The sequence below is a fragment of the Anastrepha ludens genome, chromosome 6, assembly GCF_028408465.1.
Source record: "Anastrepha ludens isolate Willacy chromosome 6, idAnaLude1.1, whole genome shotgun sequence".
NCBI lineage: Eukaryota > Metazoa > Arthropoda > Insecta > Diptera > Tephritidae > Anastrepha > Anastrepha ludens.
Genome location: NC_071502.1, coordinates 98,108,122 through 98,129,317, shown reverse-complemented (window position 1 = coordinate 98,129,317; position 21,196 = coordinate 98,108,122). Strand labels below are relative to the sequence as shown.

The 21,196-nt window shown below is 39.3% G+C and overlaps 1 protein-coding gene across 3 annotated transcripts in view; it reads right to left on the bottom strand.

The window, feature by feature from the left end:
• LOC128868759 (putative polypeptide N-acetylgalactosaminyltransferase 9) overlaps window positions 1-21,196 on the bottom strand; it is a 363,662-nt gene that overhangs the window by 217,620 nt on the left and 124,846 nt on the right. For all 3 annotated transcript variants that reach the window (XM_054111228.1, XM_054111227.1, XM_054111231.1), the window contains one exon: window positions 4,323-4,396. The gene's annotated coding sequence lies outside the window, so the exon portion shown is untranslated. The remainder of the gene's footprint in view (window positions 1-4,322; window positions 4,397-21,196) is intronic.

Here is a 21,196-nt window from a genome sequence, read left to right as displayed (position 1 = left end):
AATGGGATTAGAGGTGGAATGGTAAGCTGACTGGCATAAAATTAAGCTGACACCGCAGTGGCACGAAGTCTGAGAAGAATTAAATGGAACAGAGTATCTGTGAAAGTTGCAGCGGGGTGTGGCATGCAGATGGATTGTGAAGTTGCAAGGTAATCTAGCTTGCCAATTTTTTCTAGACATGCAATGGGTGTGTACCACGGATAACATTTATGTATGCATGTATGTGTTCACGTACTGGCAGGTTGAGCAGGAATTATATGCGTATATTTAGTTATTTATCTACACATGTATGGGTGTGCATGTGTGTGTGTTTTTTAGGTTGCCAGCAATGCGTATTTTATTACCCAATGTTTGTGCACATGCGTGCATGCCATACTTTTTGTTGTTTATTGTTGTTTTGCTGGCGAAACGTTTTATTTATACAGTGGCTTAATTGCCAATCAGTGTTGGCAATATTTGATTTGTGGCCACTGTGACCATCAGGGGCAGGCCATGCTTTGGAGAAGGATAAATTTTCAAGCTCTGAGTTATTTGCAGTTCTTCACTGGAAGTGCTGATACAGCAGTTGGTAGTAGGTGTGGAAAAAGGGTACTATGAGGGAGAGTGAGGCATGAATTTAATATACTTATACAATAGATAGGGTGCCCTCTTAAGAAGTTGGGATTTAAAAAAATTTGAAATTAAAAAAGTAATCAAAAATTAAAAAAAAATTTAAAATTAAAAAAAAAATGTAAAATTAAAAAAAAATCGCACCCAAATGAACTGGCCTCTACCCTCATGTCACAACCATGTGTCTTTTTAAGGTTGAAAAGAAAAACACCAATTCAGCTCGTCCAAGAGCCATCTATAAAATATTGAATTTATTTATTTGAAAGGATATTTCACTGGAAATATTCCTTTAATACTAAAATCAAAGCCACTCTTAAATGTAACCAAATATTTGTAAAATGTCTTCTGAGAATTGTAAGTATAGACAGAATACAAAATAAAGTTTAAAAAAAAAAAAAAAAAAAAAAAATTGTAAATAAAAAAAAAATTATAGTGTATTAAAAAAACAAGAAATAGGAATTTAAAAAATTTTGAAAAAAAAATTTTAATAAAAAAAAATGTTTATTAAAAAAAAATTATATTGTATTAGAAAAACAAAACACACTCTATTTACAATGTGAAGCAAAATGGCATGCAAAAAAGTATAGAGAAAACGTACAGCTCTCTAATATTGGATCACCCGCCATTTTCATTCTAAACTTAGCAATTTTTTTGGAGGTTTTCCTAATTTCGCCACAAATTTATCTAAATTATTTTAAAAAAATCTTATAAAAAACGGGGTTTATCAGGAATATTGTGTTTAGGGCTCTATAATAAATTTGAGTGGCGGAACAACTTTTGTGGAACAACTTAACTCAATTTCGCTAACCCTTATGGGTAATTTTGACCCTTATTTTCAAGAGTCTAAAAAATAATAAGTTTTTAAGGTAGTTAGAGGGTTAAGATGTTCCACAAAAATATTCCCCAGAAAATTTTAATAGGAGTCTTCTCAGACGAAAATACTCTAGGATTGCGTCCAAAGGTGCACCGTTAGATTGTGTCTAACACTATTTACTATGTGGCAGCATGGCCCAACCTTCTGATATTATATTTCTTCGTGTAACAATTTAAGTAGTTTAAAGTCAGAGAAGCTATTTGTCATATTCTTCTTCTCTTCTTGATTGGTCGAGTTTAAAAAAACGCACCAGTCATTGCTAACCGGCGTCAGTTGGAAATGCCAAGTGAAACCAAATCCTTTCTCCCTGATATTTCCAACGCAATGGAAAAGGAGGCATTTCTCTGCCTCTGCTACTACCAGCGCATCGAATACTTTCAGAGCTGCTATATCACAAAATTGAAATCGAAGGCTTGGGGTGTTAAGGGAAACGAACTGCGGCCAGTAAAAGTTGTTGTTTACAACCCGGTGTGAATTACTGTAGAATCACGGATGACGATTTGTTAACTGTCAAATTATATATGTATGTTCAAATTTATTTATTTATTTATAAAACAAAAAAAAATGAGAAACAACAATACAATTGTTATTGCACAGCAAAAAAAGGAGCACTGGCTGCCAGGGCCTTCGGCTTACCGGTATGAAAAAAGTATGTGTGAATATGAAACATTATAAATATAAAAAGTATAGGAAATTACTGAGTTGAGATAGCTGTTAAATTGCCAACAATACGTTACTTAGAGCTATAGCTACAGGGAGTTAAATTACTTTACGAAGATCCGTTAGGGTTCGATATTTGGCAATTTTCTCAATGTTTTCAGGTGTAGTGGTTTTTAAGAGATCAATGGCATTGTCGCAGTTGAATATGTTGCTTCTGATTGACGTGAACTGTGGACATTCGTTAATGCCCTGGTACCCACATTATTTTAATTTTGTTATGGGTTGCAATTAACTTGTCACGGATACACGATATGATGTGGTTTTTATTGTTTATGTTTAGAATGGATGCTATAGTCGACATACTGTCAGTGCAAATTATGGTTTTTGATGAAGAGCTAAGTGCACAGTCAATTGCTTTCAATATTGCGAGGGCTTCTGCTGTATAGACAGACGAAAATGGCAGTAAGTGTCCCGTTGACATGGTTTCACCACTAGATTTTACAACCGCGAATGATATAGGTTGTCAAAAAAGTCTTGCGGTATTTCCGCAAGCTTGTCTTTGCAAGCGCGTAGTTCTAGTTGTATTCGTCGCATCGGTTCACGCTAGAGCTTTTTGGAAAGCTCTTTTCACGTGCTAACACGTGTTTGATTAATTATTGTTTGCTTTTAGTCGTTCGTGAGTTATAGCGTCGCAAACATGGAGCAAAATAAAGAGAAAACACGGCATATTTTACAGTACTACTACGATAAAGGCAAAAATGCATCTCATGCTGCCAATAAAATTTGTGCAGTTTATGGACCCGATACAGTTTCCATTCCCACCGCACAACGATGGTTTCAACGTTTTCGTTCTGGTGCAGAGGTGATCGAAGATGCGCCACGGTCCGGAAGGCCTGTCATCAAAAATTGCGATAAAATCGCTGAATTGATCGAAAGAGACCAGCATAGTAGCAGCCATAGCATCGGTCAAGAGCTAGGCATGAGTCATTAAACCGTTATAAACCATTTGAAGAAGCTTGGATTCAAAAAGAAGCTCGATGTATGGGTGCCACACGACTTGACGCAAAAAAACATTTTTGCCCGTATGGATGCATGCGAATCGCTTCTGAATCGCAACAAAATCGACCCGTTGAAACCGAATGAAAAGTGGGTCACTTACGACAACGTGAAGCGCAAACGGTCGTGGTCGAAAAGCGGTGAAGCTGCCCAGACGGTGGCCAAGCCTGGATTGACGGCCAGGAAGGTTCTTCTGTGTGTTTGGTGCGATTGGCAGGGAATCATCCACTATGAGCTGCTCCCCTATGACCAAACGCTCAATTCGGACCTGTACTGCCAACAACTGGACCGCTTGAATGCAGCACTCATGCAGAAGAGGCCATCTTTGATCAACATAGGCCGAATTGTCTTCCATCAGGACAACGCCAGGCCACACACATCTTTGGTGACGCGCCAGAAGCTCTGGGAGCTCGGATGGGAGGTTCTTTTGCATCCACCGTATAGTCCGGATCTCGCACCAAGTGATTACCACCTATTTCTGTCCATGGCGAACGAGCTTGGTAGTCGGAAGTTGTCCTCAAGAGAGTCCTGCGAAAATTGGCTCTCCGAGTTTTTTGACAATAGGGAAGCGAGCTTCTATAAGAGGGGCATTATGAAGTTGGCATCTCATTGGGAACTCGTCATCGAACAAAACGGCGCATATTTGACTTAAATCGCATTATTATAACCAATTTTATGAACAATTGGAAATTCAATAAAAAGTCTTGCGGTATGACTTTTTTGACACCCTTTATGTAATCATCTGATTTTGATCCGTCAGTGAGGTAAAGATGCCAAGCATTCGCGGAATTATTGTTGGTAAACTCTAGTTAGTCAATAAACTCAAATTAGTGAAAGAAAATGTATCATCACCACAAAATAGTCTCACAAAATTCTTTGCAAAAACGTGTTAAATTGCCGCTGTCGAGGACATGGATTGCTCATTAGATTTATTCGGAGTTAAATTAGTCATTTTTGTGGGAACTAAATTTTCTTCCTTCCGTCGAATTCAATTATTTTTCTCTATTTTAATTTACTTTGTAGTTTCTTTTATTATCGCTACACCCATTAATTCTTAATTTTTTTTTTGTTTTTACTTTTCAATTGCGAGTATTAGATTTTTTAGGTGATAAACCTTGCTTACCTGTTTCTTCTACCATCCAATATATTTAGTGCGCACAACAACACACAGTCCAATAACAGTGATTCATTTGTTATCTGTAAATAAGAGCAAAAGCAACAAGAATTTAATTAAAATGAATTTCTATGAAATTGAACGAAGAGTCTATTTGTTCTTTTTTTGTTGTTAGAAATTTAGTAAAACCAATAGTTGAAGCTAAAATACATACACACACTCGCACGTACAGTACTTGACAGTAATCAGAAGAATTTTAATTAAAACCATGAGAATAAGTAAATAACAGGGAAGTGGGAAAGTCTGCAGAGAACAATTCGAATGCTAATCCAAATAAATAGTTGAGATAAATTGAAAATAAATTGCGTTATGAGATTTTAGAAGTTAAATATTTTTTTAGTAGCAGACGTCAGCGTCACCATTGTACCGTTCCCGTCCCGTGTAGAATAAGAAAATTAGATTTATTGAAAGGATTATTTTTTAATTAAAAAAATCTATGCTTAGCGCTTGAGGAGGACAGGCAAAGCAACCGCTGTTCACGCTGCAATCAGATTCTTCTTCAAACCCATTCCCTCAATAGTTCAATGGGTCCGGTTTAAAATCTGGAAACAAGTCTCAATGAAACTTTTCACGGATGGTTCGAAGTTTAATGGGAGGGTTGGTGGCGGACTCTTCTTTGGTTAACTCTCCTTTAAAATCAATTCAAAGCTTCCAGATCGTTGCAATGTTTTGTAAGCGGAATCGGTTGATATCAAAGCACTAATCTGCTGCTTGTTGACTGGTGCATTGTCTTATAAGAGCATACAAATTTATTCTGATAGGCAAACAGGAATAAAGACATTCGGTCTACTAATAAAGCGATCCAAGTTGGTTGCGAGTGTCTGACTCACGTTTTGATTCCATCTGAATATTCCGCTATAAATCATATGTGAGTATTAGGCCCTACCGGTGTTGTAAGAAACTGCAAGGCCCAGCTGGCTAGGCCTGAACAGAAAGAGTGTGGAAGTTCCTCAGGCTATCTGCAGTCTGCTCGCGACCGAATAACCCTCGATTCGGCGCGCTCTCGAATCAGTTGCAACGCTCTTCTAGCTAAGTGTAGATCGGTGACAGTCGAAGCATTTTCCGGAACTAACAAAGCCGCATTTTGCGATATTCATGGGAGTCTTCGTCGCACACCATACCAAGGGAATTCGGAGCCTATTGTGTAATACCTTCTGCTCAAATATGAACGAGACGTTATCAATAAAACGGTCCGCGGATGACATATGGCAAAAATAATTTTTTTTTTTTTGGTAGGACTGTTATAAGCTTACACGGTAAATTTCAGAGTGATATGTCACATAGTTTGTTTTCTGTGCTACTCTAAACAAGTCAAGCTCGAGTGTGTTCTTCGAATTTAACGATGGAAATTCAAGTTGAACAAAGAATTTGTTTGAAATTTTGCTATTCCAACAAAATTTCGGCTTCAGACGCCTTAAAAATGTTGCAGACAACCTAAGGGGGCTCTGCTCTATCGCGTGCACGATACAAAGATTTAAACATTTCGACTCTCACATTTTAACTTAGTCTGAGGAGTTACCAGGTTTGAACACCAGCCACCGGAGGAGTTTTCTTTCAGCGCGCAGCGTTTTCCCCTTCCGTAATTCTTATCTAGCGGCCGTTCGTCTTTATTTTCTCCCTATTCTTTCTTCTATCATATCTACAATTCATCTGATTCTAATAGGACTATGAATAAGTTCGTGCGGTTTTTTTTCGAAATTTGAAACTTTATTGACGTAAAATGGTTACAAATTTAATATTCAAAATATTGTCCATCGCTTACTACTACTTTTTCCCATCTTTCTGGCAATTCACGGATTCCCTTTGTGAAAAATTCGGTCGGTTTTGCCGCAATCCACGAATCGATCCATTTTTTGACTTCATCGTAATTACGGAAGTGCTGGTCAGCCAGGCCATGTTGCATCGATCGGAAGAGATAGTAATCGGATGGCGCAAGGTCTGGACTATACAGCGGGTGGGGTAGGACATCCCATTTGAGCGTTTCTAAGTATGTTTTGACCACTTGTGCAACATGTGGCCGAGCATTGTCATGTTGCAAAATAACTTTGTCGTGTCTATCGGCGTATTGCGGCCGTTTTTCTCGCAGTGCTCGGCTCAAACGCATCAATTGTCGTCGGTAGACATCCCCCGTAATCGTTTCATTCGGTTTCAGTAGCTCATAATACACAACACCCAGCTGGTCCCACCAGATACACAGCATAACCTTCAGGCCATGAATATTCTACGCCGACGTCGATGTTGAAGCATGGCCAGGGTATCCATACGTTGCCCGACGTTTTGGATTGTCGTAATGGACCCACTTTTCATCGCCAGTCACAATTCGATGCAAAAAACCCTTTCTTTTGTGCCGTTGAAGCAGTTGTTCGCATGCCATAAAACGGCGTTCAACGTCTCTTGGCTTCAATTCATACGGCACCCAATGGCCTACCTTTCGGATCATTCCCATGGCTTTTAAACGTTTGGAAATGGTTGATTGATCAACTCCCAAAGTTTTTGCAACCTCTTCTTGCGTTTGAGCCGGATCTTGATCGAGCAATTCCTCCAATTCGGTATCCATGAACTTTGGCGGCGCACCCTCGCGTTCTTCGTCTTCCAAGCCAAAATCACCACTTTTAAAGCGTGCAAACCACTTCTGGCACGTTCGCTCAGATAGAGCATGCTCACCATAAACTTCCACCAAGATACGATGACTTTCGGCTGCTTTTTTCTTCATATTAAAATAATGAAGAAGAATTCCCCGCAAAAACACATTATTTGGCACGAAATTCGACATTTTCAAGTGTGGTAAAAATATTGTTGTTTACGCTTCAAATAAAAAACTTATACTGACGTTTGTGCCTTACGACAGTAGCTCTCCAATGAATGTTTGGAAATGTGGATCGATGGAATAATAATCAAGTTACGCCATCTGTTGTAAAACCGCACGAACTTATTCATAGTCCTATTATTACAATGGACGAGTTCTATATTCAAGCGCCTAAGTGTGCCCCGTCCTGCTTTTTTCATGGAGCCCAGCTTAAAGAACAAAGGTTTGGAATTAAAATAAAAGGGGTGCAGTGAGTTATTTCAATCAGCAAGAGATGAACCTGTGAGTGGTGTTTAAGTACACGCCATGCCAGCTATTCGTTTCATAAGCCTGATGAGACTCGAGATATAATGAGATAATACACCTGACCCATCTAGATCTGGCCCGTCAGGCGTAAAAAAATATTCTATACTTTTCTTATCTTCCAAACAAGATTTAAACAGAGGATCTTTGAAGATGCCTATAAGACCCATATGTCATCCGTATGAATTGTGCTCCAATAGTCCTTTCAGGACTCCGATAGTCCTTTCAGGGCCCCGACAGTCCTTTCAGCTCCTCGATAGTCCCATCAGGGCTCGTAGCTCATTCATCAATTCATCAACCGGTTCGTTGCCTTGAACAACACAGTGTTCCGGCACCCATATAACTTCAAACTCATTCCGCCTTGCAACGGAGTTTAGCTTCAACTTACATTTCTGAACTATTTCCGAAGAAATGCGAGTGGTTTCTAAAGGCTTTAGAGTAACATGGCTATTACTGCAAACTCTGGTTTTACTTTCTACTTAAACCGAAGTTTGGTCTCAATGATTTGAAGCTTCACCGGTCGTGGGGCTTCTAATATCCAGAGAGTTATCTTAGGTGAGTGCTAAACGGCATGAATCAACATTTTTGCATTCCACGGAAGCCCGAAACGGGCTGCATTTAATATTTGGCATAGGATAGCGCTGAATTTGTTGAGTTTGCTCAACGGCCTAGGTTATGTAGGCTGTGAGGACGTGCGTCGATTGCGGTTTGTTGATATAGACCTGCGGTTTCAGAAAATCCAACTAGAAAATCCAGTTGGCATTTGCAAAAGAACTTCTCCAATGATGTTCTACTGGGCTCAATTAAAAATGCATTGCTCAAATACATCCCTGCAACCTGTGAAAGCTGTCACAGCGTGTTTTTTTTCTCTAAAAGCAGTTCTAGATAATTTCTAAGGAAAGGCTGTATTGAAGGCGGTGATCAGATCTATTGGGTGAGCAGGTAATATTTCTCTGATCTGGGTTCCAGATCATAGGAACAAAGAAATGAAATTGCTGATGAGCTTGCCAGGAAAGGGACTGAATTGGCCTCAGAGACCTTCTACCCGGTCATCGGCATCCCCCTGACAGTTGTTAAAGGGGAACTGCAGAAATTATTTCTCAGGAAAGCGCAGAAAAGATAAAGCTCCATTTCTTCATGTGCTGTTTCGAAAAGCATTTGGTCCCAATACGATATATCACGAATATACGATAGGACTCAGAAAGTCCTTTGGACTCCTCGCCATTCAGCTTCCAAACTCGTAGCTGTGTTTACCGGTCACTGGAGGATCGGCACACACGCAAAAAAGCTGGGTTTACCATTTAAACCCCATTGCAGAAGCTGTGGGGTCCTTTCAGAGAAGGAGACTGTTGAGCACTTGTCTGTAAATGTCCGGGCTTGGTAGCTAGACGATTAAGATCAGTTTCTACGACAGCCTGGGGCAGTGCACCAACTTAAATCTTATCAATCTTCTCAATTATATCAATAGCTCTGGCTGTCTGTAGATATCTGCCTGTCTAACGTCTCATAATGGTATCAAAGCAGCGCTTTAGTGCTGCTTAAGAAGTGCTAGACCGGCACTACAACCATTTCACCTTCCTACCTACCTGTATTGAAGCCTTTCTCTGAGAAGAGAAGTATAAAGCCTATCCAAGTGGGCCATCTGGTATAAAAAATGTATTAGGGAGTGCGAAAGTCGTGCGATCTGCCAAAGGAGTTACTAGAAGTAGTTCTAGAAGACTTTCAGGTCCTGCCATTGCCAACAGGGAATGTCGCGCGAGGTTAAATCGCACGTTCTTGGCGTCAATTCGCGTCACCTCCATGAGAGATCCCACGCCTTAAAATACATGGTTTATTCGTTCATGGCGTTTGCTGGATCTACTTGGTGGAATGCCATTTCATCCACGTCTATAACTTTCAATCTGAGCCAGAATAAATTCGTTACCATTAGATGAGTGGAACTTGCCCTTGGCGGTGATAGCCTCACCAACAGCGATTTCCAAGAAATTCGAACTAGGGTGATTTGGTATCTGTGGCTGAAAATCAGTAATAGATTTGATAGGATTTCTCCGAGAAAAAAGGTTGTCATGGACTGTCAGCCTCGAAATGTGCCTACTGGAAATCTCTTTACCGCTTATTAGTATTATACATTTGCACAGTTTATTTCACTGTCACTTATAAAGGGTTTTCCACTAAGAGGTGTTATTTTGATAAAAGATCAATGGTTTCGTTGCTTGTGTGGCACGTAGCGCCGTCTTGTTGAAAATAAACATTGTCCATGTAATACCATCCAATTCCGGCCATAAAAAATCGATAATCATCTCTCGATAGCGCAATGCATTCACCGTAACTGTTGCTCCAGCTTCATTTTCGAAAAAGTAAGGTCCAATGACACCGCCGCACCATAAACCGCACCAAACAGTCACACGTTTAGAATGGAGAGGCTTTTTACCAATAACTCTTGGATTTTCTGAGCCCCAGATACGATATTTTTGACTGTCGACGAAGCCACCGAGGTGGAAGAGGGCCTCATCACTCAAGATGATTTTTCGATGGAATTCAGGATCATTTTCATGCATGAAAATCAACAAAGACACGACGTTGTTAATGATCGGTCGGCTTGAGTTCTTGTGTTAACTAGACCTTATAAGCCTCAGGACCCAAATCTTTATGCAAAATACGGTGTAATGACGTTTGTGGCATGCCTAATTATTGGAAAATAATGAAATTGTAAGTAGTTGGCAACCCGAATTCCTACTTAGTTTCTTTTTTACTTCATTTCTTTTTACTTGTATAGATTTAAGTTTAGTGTATAATAAAACGTTGAAAGGAACATACCGTTTTTTCCTTCAATCTGGTTTTTTGTCCTACATAGGTTATGGGCCCAGATGAGGCTCAAGTGCTTTTTTACACACAAGAAGAAATCGCAGCTTAGGTGCAGTGATACCAAAATCAGTGATTGAAACGAGATCCCAGGTATAGTGGTCTCAGGAACAACGGCTTCATTTTGACTGAAGTATACGGCAGTAAAAGGCAGTTAATCACCATGAGTGCGCCACAGCAAATTGAGAAATTGGATGATGGAAACTACGACTTTTGGTCCCTTCAAATGAAAAGTCTTCTCGTGAATGCAGATCTTTGGGAGATCGCCAGCGGAAGCCTTGTGAAAAGTGACGACAAGAAGTTTAACACTAAAGACGAAAAGGCGTTGGCACTTATAATATTGAATGTTAAATCGTCACAGGTATGTCATATTAAACATGTAGAGACTTCAAAAGAAGCATGGGATAAATTGAAAAGTGTTCACCAGCCGCGTGGTCCGGCAAGAAAAGTTACTCTATATAAATCCCTAATCAACTTGAGTATGTCTGAGAGTGACACAGTGGCACACCACATAAGGAAATTTTGTGAAATTGTTGATAAACTCTCCGAAATTGGCGTAACAATAAACGATGATTTGTTTATTCTAATTCTTCTAACAAGTTTACCCAAGTCATTCGAGAATTTCATTATAGCTGTCGAGATTCGCGATTCGTTACCTACCCTCGAAATTTTAAAGGCAAAGCTGCTGGAAGAAGGGGCACGGAGAATGCAGCACGAAACAGATCAAAATGGCAGCGATGGTCAAAAAGCGTTTGTAGTGCAGTCAGATCAAAAATATGTGAAGAACAATAGTGGGAAGCAAAATTTTAAAAAGCCCAACAACAAATCTGGTCTTAGATGTCATAACTGTGGTCAAACGGGACATTTCGCAGCACATTGTCGATTACCGAAAAAGCAAAACCAACAACAAAGATCATTTTCGGCTCGAACTCATAGATTTGAATTGAACAATCATAGTTGGTGCGTTGACAGTGGTGCGACCTCACACATGTGTGGAGAACGAAATATGTTCGAGAAGTTCGTAGAAGCGACAGAGCGTGTGCAACTTGCTGATGGCAACCACATGGATTCTTCTGGAAAAGGAGAAGTTTGCGTTACAACTCCAACATGTATGATCCGTCTTAAGAACGTACTGTTTGTGCCAAATCTCAATGAAGCTGTATCGGTAAATGAAGCTGTAAGCGAAGGTATGACGGTTCGGTTCAACAGTGTATGTGCGAAAATAGAAGACCAAAACAGGAGGACAATTTTAATTGCACAGAAAATTGAAAATGTATTCGTTTTTAAAGAAAATTTAAAGAAATTGTGTTTTGCTGCATCAGTGGACAAGGCCAGCATATGGCATCGAAGATTTGGTCACCTCAATTACGACGATCTGCACGAATTAGTCAATAAGAACTTGGTGCAAAATATTGATATCACCGATGTGCCAAGAAACGTAAGATGCGAAGTGTGCGTAAAGAGCAAAATTCACGTCAAGCCATTTCCAAAATTGGCTCAATATCGGTCCCAAAATATACTAGAACTCATCCACACCGATGTATGTGGACCTTTCGCAAAATCCTCGATTGGTGGCAGCAAATATTTTGTGACTTTTGTGGATGATTACTCCAGAAGATCTTTCGTGTACTTTATACGCACGAAGGATGAGGTCTTCGAGAAGTTTCGAGATTTTAAGAGTATGGTTGAAAACCAAAGTGGATTAAAAATTAAAGCAGTGCGCAGCGACAACGGCCGTAAATACATAAACAATGATTTCGACAGATTTTTCAAGGAAAATGGCATCAAACGTGAACTTTCGGTTGTGTACACACCACAACAAAACGGCGTGGCCGAACGCCTTAATCGAACTTTAACCAAGATGGCTAGGAGTAAGCTTGTAGAGTCCGGTTTAAGTGAATATTTGTGGGCTGAAGCCATTTGTACAGCTTCTTATATACGCAACCGATGTCCCACAAAGGCGCTGAATGATACGACACCCTACGAGATGTGGACAAGGAAGAAGCCGATGGTGAAGCACCTCCGTGTTTTTGGTGCTTTCGCTACAGCGCTAAACAAAACGCAGTCAAATAAGTTGCAGCCGAAAGGCGAAGAGTGTTATATGGTGGGCTATTCGTTATGCTCGAAAGCCTATCGCCTCTACGATCCAAAACGTCATAAAATAATTGAAAGAAGAGATGTATACTTCGACGAAGGTAAGTCAAAATCAACGCGGGAACACGGCACAACGCAGGAAGATTTACAGTTGCTGGAAGATGACCCCATGAAAAATAGTGATGTTTCAAGAAGTTGCGACGAAATTCTTAACGATAAAGTACCAGTAAACAACGGCGAAGAAGACAACGATGAAGACCATGACCATAGAAGCATCGATAGCGCTCAAAAGCGGCCAGGAAGGCCGAAAATCATTCGATCTGGGAACCCAGGGCGGCCCAGGAAACAACGTAATTTATTAAATGCGATGACCAGCGACCCCGAAATAAGAGTACCAGAAAAGTTGGACGACGTCCAAAATAATGAGTATGCACGAGAATGGCGTGCGGCAATGCAGAGGGAGTATGACTCTTTAATCAACAACAACACTTGGACGCTTGTGGACTTACCAGAGGGGCAGAAACCAATCAGAAGTAAATGGGTTTTTAGTTTAAAGACGAATAAAGATGGCAACATCGAAAGATTCAAAGCAAGACTAGTAGCTAAAGGCTGTAGTCAGGAATATGGTGTGAATTATTTCGAAACATTTTCTCCAGTCGTCAGGTATGCCACGATCCGCATGCTACTGGCGCTAGCAGCACAGCATGGCCTCTACTTACATCAACTCGACGTCACTACCGCTTACTTAAACAGTGAGCTGAAAGAAGAGTGCTACATGTGGCAACCCGATGGCTTTATAAGCAGCAATTACCCCAGAGGCGTTTTAAAATTGAACAAGGCAATATATGGCCTTAAGCAGTCCGGCAAGGAGTGGAATTCTACCTTGGATTCCATTTTAAGGGAAATGGGTTTCGTTTCCTGCAAGAATGAACCATGCCTGTACCAAAGGCGAAACTCAGGCAAGTTGGCATTAATTGCTATTTACGTTGATGATCTCATTCTAGGGTGCTCATCACAAGACGATCTGACGACAATCAAATGTGAGCTAGCTAATGCGTTTGATATTGTCGACAAGGGGCCCATAAGTCATTTTCTGGGTATGGAGGTGGAACGCGATGGCGATACTGGCGCTATTACTGTTGGTCACAGGCAGTACATCCTCAATCTGTTGAAGCAATGCGGAATGACAGACTGCAGGCCGGCATCAACTCCCCTCGATGCTGGGTACCAAATCAAACGTAGCGATGATACTGAGAAGCAGATCGATCCGACGTCCTATCAGTCTCTCATTGGCGCGTTAATGTACTTAGCTGTAAGAACTCGGCCTGATATTTCACATTCGGTGAGCAAGTTGGCGCAATGTAACATCAATCCGAAAGCTGAACACGAAGTAGGAGCAAAGCATGTCCTACGTTACTTGGCCAAGACCATTGACTACAAGCTTCGGTACTATGCAGACAACTCTGAAGTCTGTGGATATGTGGACGCAGACTGGGGTGGCGACCTCAATGACCGAACATCATACTCCGGTTATTTGTTTATAATGGCAGGCGCTACAATTTCATGGGAATCAAAGAAGCAAACGATTGTAGCTTTAAGTACTACGGAAGCAGAGTACGTCGCACTTTCAACGGCGGCGAAAGAAGCAATTTACTCAAAATATTTACTTATAGAATTAGGGTTTTATTCGAAAGATAAACCACTATTGTTACGAGGCGACAACATAAGCGCGCAACATCTAGCAAAGAATCATTTGTATCACGCCCGTACCAAACATATTGACATTAAATTTCATCATGTTAGAGAATCAATTGAAAGTGGTGATATTGTACTAAAATATATTTCAACTAACTCTAATCTAGCAGATGTATTAACTAAAAATCTGACTAAAGCAAAACATTCAGAACTTGTTAAACTTATGGGATTGTATTGAAAAACATTAATTTTTGAATTGAAAGAATTTAAGATTTTTGCTTTATTGAACGAATGTATTGAACAAATGTAATAATTTTGAATTATATATTCGGGTTGAGAGGGAGTATTGGAAAATAATGAAATTGTAAGTAGTTGGCAACCCGAATTCCTACTTAGTTTCTTTTTTACTTCATTTCTTTTTACTTGTATAGATTTAAGTTTAGTGTATAATAAAACGTTGAAAGGAACATACCGTTTTGGTTTTTTGTCCTACACTAATTCCAAAGAAGGACGAGGAATGGACAAACCTGGATTTTCTTCAACGCTTTCGTCTACAACAGCAATATTTTCGGCTGTTCTTGAGCGACGTGCGCGGGTTTTAGTCTTCACATCACTAACTTCTCGCAACAGTTCGAATTTGTTCACCATTTTCTGTATTGCGGTTCGACAAGGTACTTCACGATGACCCAAAAATGCTCGAGTTTTACGAACCGTCTTGGCCAAATTTTCACCATTTTTATAGTGAATTTTAATAATTTCAATACGTTGTTTAAGCCTGTATCGTTCATTTTTATTAATTTCGAAGTTTCTACTTGTCAAATATAAAAAAATTACAGTTTCAAAAGTTACATCTACCGAAATAGCGGGCTATTCAAAATACCACCTGTTATTGGAAAAACCTTTGTAACATAATTTTATAGTAATACAAAGGGGTGGTATTTTATAGAGATCTAAAATTCAAGATTTTTATTGTACATCTTCTTCTTCGCCACGCTTATCTCTTTCGTGTAATTTTTCATGATTCTTATTCCAAATAAATATTAATTAAAAGTGTTTATTGATTTATCGCCGCCTTCAAAACACGTGTGTAGACTCCCAACTCTGCTTCTTCTTCTTTTTCAACTTGAACAAACTCATGCATACATACATACATACATACATACATACATAATTACATACACACACACGTATGCATACTTATGTTTGTAGCTACGAGTTTCTTGGTGCGGCGTTTCGTGAGTTAGCGCGGAATTAAAGAAATTATAATTTTCTGCTATTTATAATCGTGTCGATATTAGCATTAGCAAACGATTAACAATCATTATTATAAATACATATGGATGTGTGTGTGTGTGTGTGTTTATGCTTCGTTCGCGCTCAACATTCGCTATTTGCCTCAGCAACAAATAAAGGTAAATACTCAGTAGACAGATAAATGGGTTTTAATAAAAATGTTTTAATAACAAATATTGCACAATTGAAGGTAAATGTTTGCCTGAGTGCTGTAAAAACAAAAATAAATTAAATTTGTCGGTCTTCTTGAAACCTTTTAACATTAAAAAACATGCAATGGTACAAAGAAAAATCTGTGTAAATGATGTTTCGTGCAACAGTTTGTGTTCCTTGTAATGAATTTGCTAATCATATAACAGTTTGTTTGATTTATGGCGCTTGCAGAGACAAATAACACAGAATCTCCAAAAAAAAATTCGAAGTCAAAACTAAGTAAAACAACGCCCTCCAATGGCCATGAAATTCAGAAGAGCCAGCTGAAAAAGTAATTATTAGGAGCACAAGTAAATTTTTTTTTATAACAACTCTTTAGAATTTAATAGACTGTTTACATTGTTCGGTATGAAGTACCAAAACTCTTCAACTTGTTTTTTTAAATTGGTACAAGGTTTGGTATTTCCTTGTCTTAATGCCTGTTTTTAATATCTTCCAATATTTTATTTACTTTGGGGCACACACTTCAGAAACCGTTAAATACTCGTATAACACTGTGGAACAAATTCAGGTTAGCAAAAATTAAGTCCATTCTGAGAGTTTCGGGTGAAAATAGAGGCGAAATTAGAAGACCCGTATCGCGCCGTTTTTTTAAATTAGTTCGAATTTTTTTTTAATCGGCATTCGAAGTTCGAAATCGGAGCAAAATTGTTTATATGGTTTTTTGGCTATAACTCGTCGACTAATTGATATTTTTTCAATCTGTAAAAGCCAAATTATTGCTAGAGACCTGTGCAATAATTACAATTTTTGAAAAAATTGATTTCTAAAATTTTTGTGGTACTTATGAAACAATATACCGAAAATCGGCTCCGATTTCGAACTTCGAAAGCCGATTAAAAAAAAATTCGAACTAACTTAAAAAAACGGCGCGATACGGGTCTTCTAATTTCGCCTCTACTTTCACCCGCCACTCTCAGAATGGACCTAATTTTTGCTAACCTGAATTTGTTGCACAGTGTAATTCTAAAGGAGTATTGTGTGGCTTTAAAAATATATCAAACGTACGTCAGCGAGTACGAGGCAACACATAAAATAAATATTAAATATGTAAATAATATAAAATATAAATAAAATATATAAAACGTGGCGCACAAATAATCACCTCATCGAACGATTTATACCTTTTGCAAATGGCGTGGTACGTCAACCATATTTGGCAATCGTGAACAAGACAGCTGCAGTATATAAACCGACAAGCAATGGAGCGCGTAAAGGCAAAATAAAAATTTCCATAACTCAACATCATTTTGTTGCTCTATTTAGTAAAAAAATTGTTAAAAAACATAATTGGATGATTACTTTTGCGCCGTCTTGTATTAAGAAAATAAAATATATATTAAATGTAATATAAAAAACTTTATTGCAGACAGTAAATTTAGGTAAACTACGGTACATACAGGGGCGCTCACTGTAATAACACTGCAACATTTTACTAAGTATTTACTATAAATTTTCTTACTTATAAGTTATTATTTTTTTTTCACTTATAAGTTAATTTTATTTTAATTTTTTTACTTATAATTTATCACTATTTTTTTACTTATAAGTTATTATTGTTTTTCTTATAAATATATTATTTTGTTAGGCGTCGATGGACGAGCGAGAATGGAGAGTAAAATTTTAAGGTCATGCAACGTTTTGGGCATTTTCGTTCCTCGAGAGAGAAAAAAGATGTAACGTAGAGGAAAAGGAGAGAGAGAGAGCTATACCTTATATATATCTAAGATACACTTTCGGCTATTTTTCCTGAGTTTTTCCTGGTGGTTGCTAATTTTTAGTGAGAAATAACACTGCCTACTTTTTGGCGCTTGTTTGTTGGCGCAAACTTGTAGGAAATATATTTGTGGTGCCTACTTTTTGGCGTTGTATTTCCTTGGTGCCTACTGTTTGGGGCGTTTTTCAGTCCCAATTTTTTTGGCGTTTGTTTGTGGTGCCTACTTTTTGACGCTTATTTCCGTTTCCTAGCTAGTGCTTGTGCGTACCATAAAGTGGTATCCAATCCGGCGGCGGATTTATTGGTATTGCCTTGCGGTAATTTTTGCCGTTGTTGCGGTTCTGGAATCGCTGCATTTGTGTGGGTGATAAACGCTCGGAGTAGTGCGCGTTGTTGCCACGGTTTGTGTCCGGCGTTTACCTACACCGGTCGACCTTTCTATGTTTTTGTAAATTTTGTCTATTAGTATTCTCTGCAAATCTTTTGAATTTATTTTGATATATATTCGTTCTCTCTATCCCTCTCTCTTTCTCTCTCATTCACTGTCGGGTCTCTCCCTCTTTCTTTGTCTGCCCTGAAAGTTTCACTTCTGTTATGTGTTTTTTATCTTTTTATAAAATTATAACTTATATTACAACAAAAACCATATAAGTCTGAGTTTTACATTTTATACTAAATTTAAAACAATTAATATTCATAAAACCCGAAATTTTTAATCAGAGTTTTTAAAAAAATTACGGGTATGCAGTTTTGTAGCCCATTCTATTTTGGTATAACATTGTGCAGGTCTAAAGTAGCGCAAGGTTCTCACTGATTTTTGAATTTTTTTTCTTGACAGTTTTCAATATTCACAGGTATGTTTTGCATTTCTGAAGTATATTTAATTATTCTAAAATAAAGTTTACGCTTTCATTTAATTTCTAATGAATAGCAGACGCATTCTGTAGTCCATTTTACGCTTTCTGAAAAAGATTTTATTATTCTGAAATATCTCTTACGCTTTCCATTGCGTGATTATCATTTGGTAGCGCTCGGGCGCGAAACACCGCGCATGATACACCAAATGACAGAAAGAGTTTTTTCTAAAAGCAGGCAGGCAATGGCATACTTCCAGGTGTATTTATGCTACGAATAACCTCCTCATAGAAAACTATCTGCTATTCGGAGGCATCAAAAAACAGTAAGTCTGCCCATTTTGTTGAAAAAGTATAAGTATACTAATTTCCCAACGGTGCTGCATTTTACTTTTTCCCATTAAAATTTTAAACTAGTAAATCTTTAAGGAGAGAATCGGGATCCCCTTGGCAACCTGCACTCTACTCCTGGAAACGTGGACTTCGCGTCAACTCAGCGAACGCAGGATAAGTACACAAATTTGTAAGATCGCGAAATCCTTCTGACCACGAGGTATTCGAGGGCTATTCTAAGGATAACAAAATTTCTGCTCTCAAATTTCGCAGGCGTCCTCACGGGGCACTATCCGCGTGGTATAAATGCCATGAGGCTCGGAATTACTTCGAGTCCTTTTTGCGTCAGCTGTATGGAGGATGAGGTAAAATCATCTCAGCACCTTCTCGTTGGCTGCTCCGCTCTCCCGGGACTAAGATTTACGCATCTTGATTCTCACTTTTTTCCTACGCAGATCTTAATCAAAAATCAGATGAACTTCATCAGCAGCATAAAGCGCAAATTAGTCACCGTTCGTAATCCACAAACACTCATTGGTGTGTCCAACTGGCGGGGGTTAACACGAGAAAGAAATGACTGGCGCGCTGTGCTAAACTCGGCCGAAATCGCGTAAGCAGTTATCGCGCCAATTAAGAAGATGAAGAACAGATTATTAAGATTTATTTTATAATAAAGGGGGTACTCTAGTGTAGAAATTCGAAAAAATCGATTTTTTTATATTCTCAAAGCCTAACCTTTCTAGAATATGTCCTTAAAAGGATTTGTTAAAATATTAATTATTTTCAGAGATATAGCTATTTTAGTGTCACGACTTCTAAACTGGCTCGCCTGGAACGCCACAGGGCGTAATTGCACCCAAAACTTTAAACGCGTTTTTCTCGAAACTATGTATTTCAAAATGTTTACCTTGATTTCTCAGGTTCTACTTAACCGATTTACTTGAAATTTGGTGTGAGCCGTCTCAATATACAAGTTAACGTGTCCCGCAGGACATCGTTTAAAAAATTAAAGTTGCGGGCCAACAACTTGGCCCGTTAAGTTATACTTACTTTCGGGATCCTGGAATTAATTGTCCGTTCTATGCGTTTTACAGTTTACTTTATTGTATTCCTGATTATTAGCTGGCTGAAGATTACCGTTTAAAGCCCACTGGTTCAAGACTGCCCGCGCGGCGGCACACTCAGAACCTTTTATACTAAAACTAGCCTTATTCCTACCCTAACTCTGCTGACACAGCGGTTCCCACGATGTTGTGTATTTCGGGTGAAGTTGCTGTCTGCCGGATGCGCGTGTGGATCACGTTGCATTAAGCAGACGCACTGTCAGCATATTTCAATACACGGGTGTGCTTCTGCTGCAGGTGAGCGAGTTAACTGTGGTGTTAACTGCCCCCCCTCTAAATATCTGCGTCCCGCAGATTGACATGCGTATTCCGGGAATCGTCGGGTGTCTCCTTTGCGTAGGTAGCAACAGGCATCGGAATGGTAGGTTGGCGTATCGGAGGGAGGTCAAGGCTTGCTGTTATCTTTCTCCAAATCCAGTAGGAGACCACGGCCAATATGCAAATAAAAAAAGCGTCAACAGCCAAAGAGACATGGAATCTCTGGCCCAGTTTGCCCAGATGGTTGATATTCGTCATGCTCAACTCGTGAACGTATTCTAGACTTGGTTTAAATCCTTGGCTTTTCACGTTGGTAACCGCTGCTGGCAATACCTGCGAGCTCTGCGATGCTCTGTTAGAAAAGGTTTCGTTCTTCACCCAAATTGTCTCATTGCTAAACTGGATGAGGAACGTGCCGTTAAGGACGCTCTTGCGATTATCATTACGAACAGTCCCCTGAAAGTTGGTTAGAAATAATGTACCTTCACTAATTAATTCGATAGTTTCTCCATTTTCAGGTTCGAAGTGGCATTCAGCATCACCCCCCTTAATTAGACGTGCCAGGCATCCATCTTCGGGTAATCTTTGCAGATGGCTCATCTCGCAGATCGTTGAATTTTTGATCGAAGGACATTCACTTATTATGCCGTACGTTTCTTCCTTGCTGACCAACATTTTCGTGTAGTTTGCCACTACCCTCATACCTGCATGAACCGCAGCTCTTGTCATCAGAAAGCGGAATTCATCTGTTCTGACCTTAGGGATTGCGAGTACATAAAGCAGCAGAGAGCCGTTTGAAAATAAGGAGGGCTTCGCATATTCAATTGCCTCAATGGCATTTTGGTAGGGTAAAGCCTCTTCTTCAGAAATTAGCTGATGTAACTCAACCGGGTTTAAGAGGTTGGTGTTGACTATGCCCGACTTTGCCATTTGACATGCGCGTACTACCTCACTTATTTCTTCCTTGAGGATCTGTATGCGGTTAAGCAGTACTATTTCAGCAGCCGTAGTGCCAACCTCTTTCCCAATGGTGTTCACGTAACGTGTCATCTGATTGATCTGGTTCATAGATTCCCGAGTGGCATTGAAGAGTTCCTCATTTATTTTAAATTGGTGGTTGCTGTTTGCGATTACATCATCCTGACTTCTGAGGATTGTGTCCCAGTCTGTTGCGTCAGGCGAGCCGGCAACCCATTTCCAGGCCGATCCAAGCCAATTGATTGACCGGATTTTACGGGGTTTAGTGGCCCGAAGTTCGGCGAGGCGTTGGC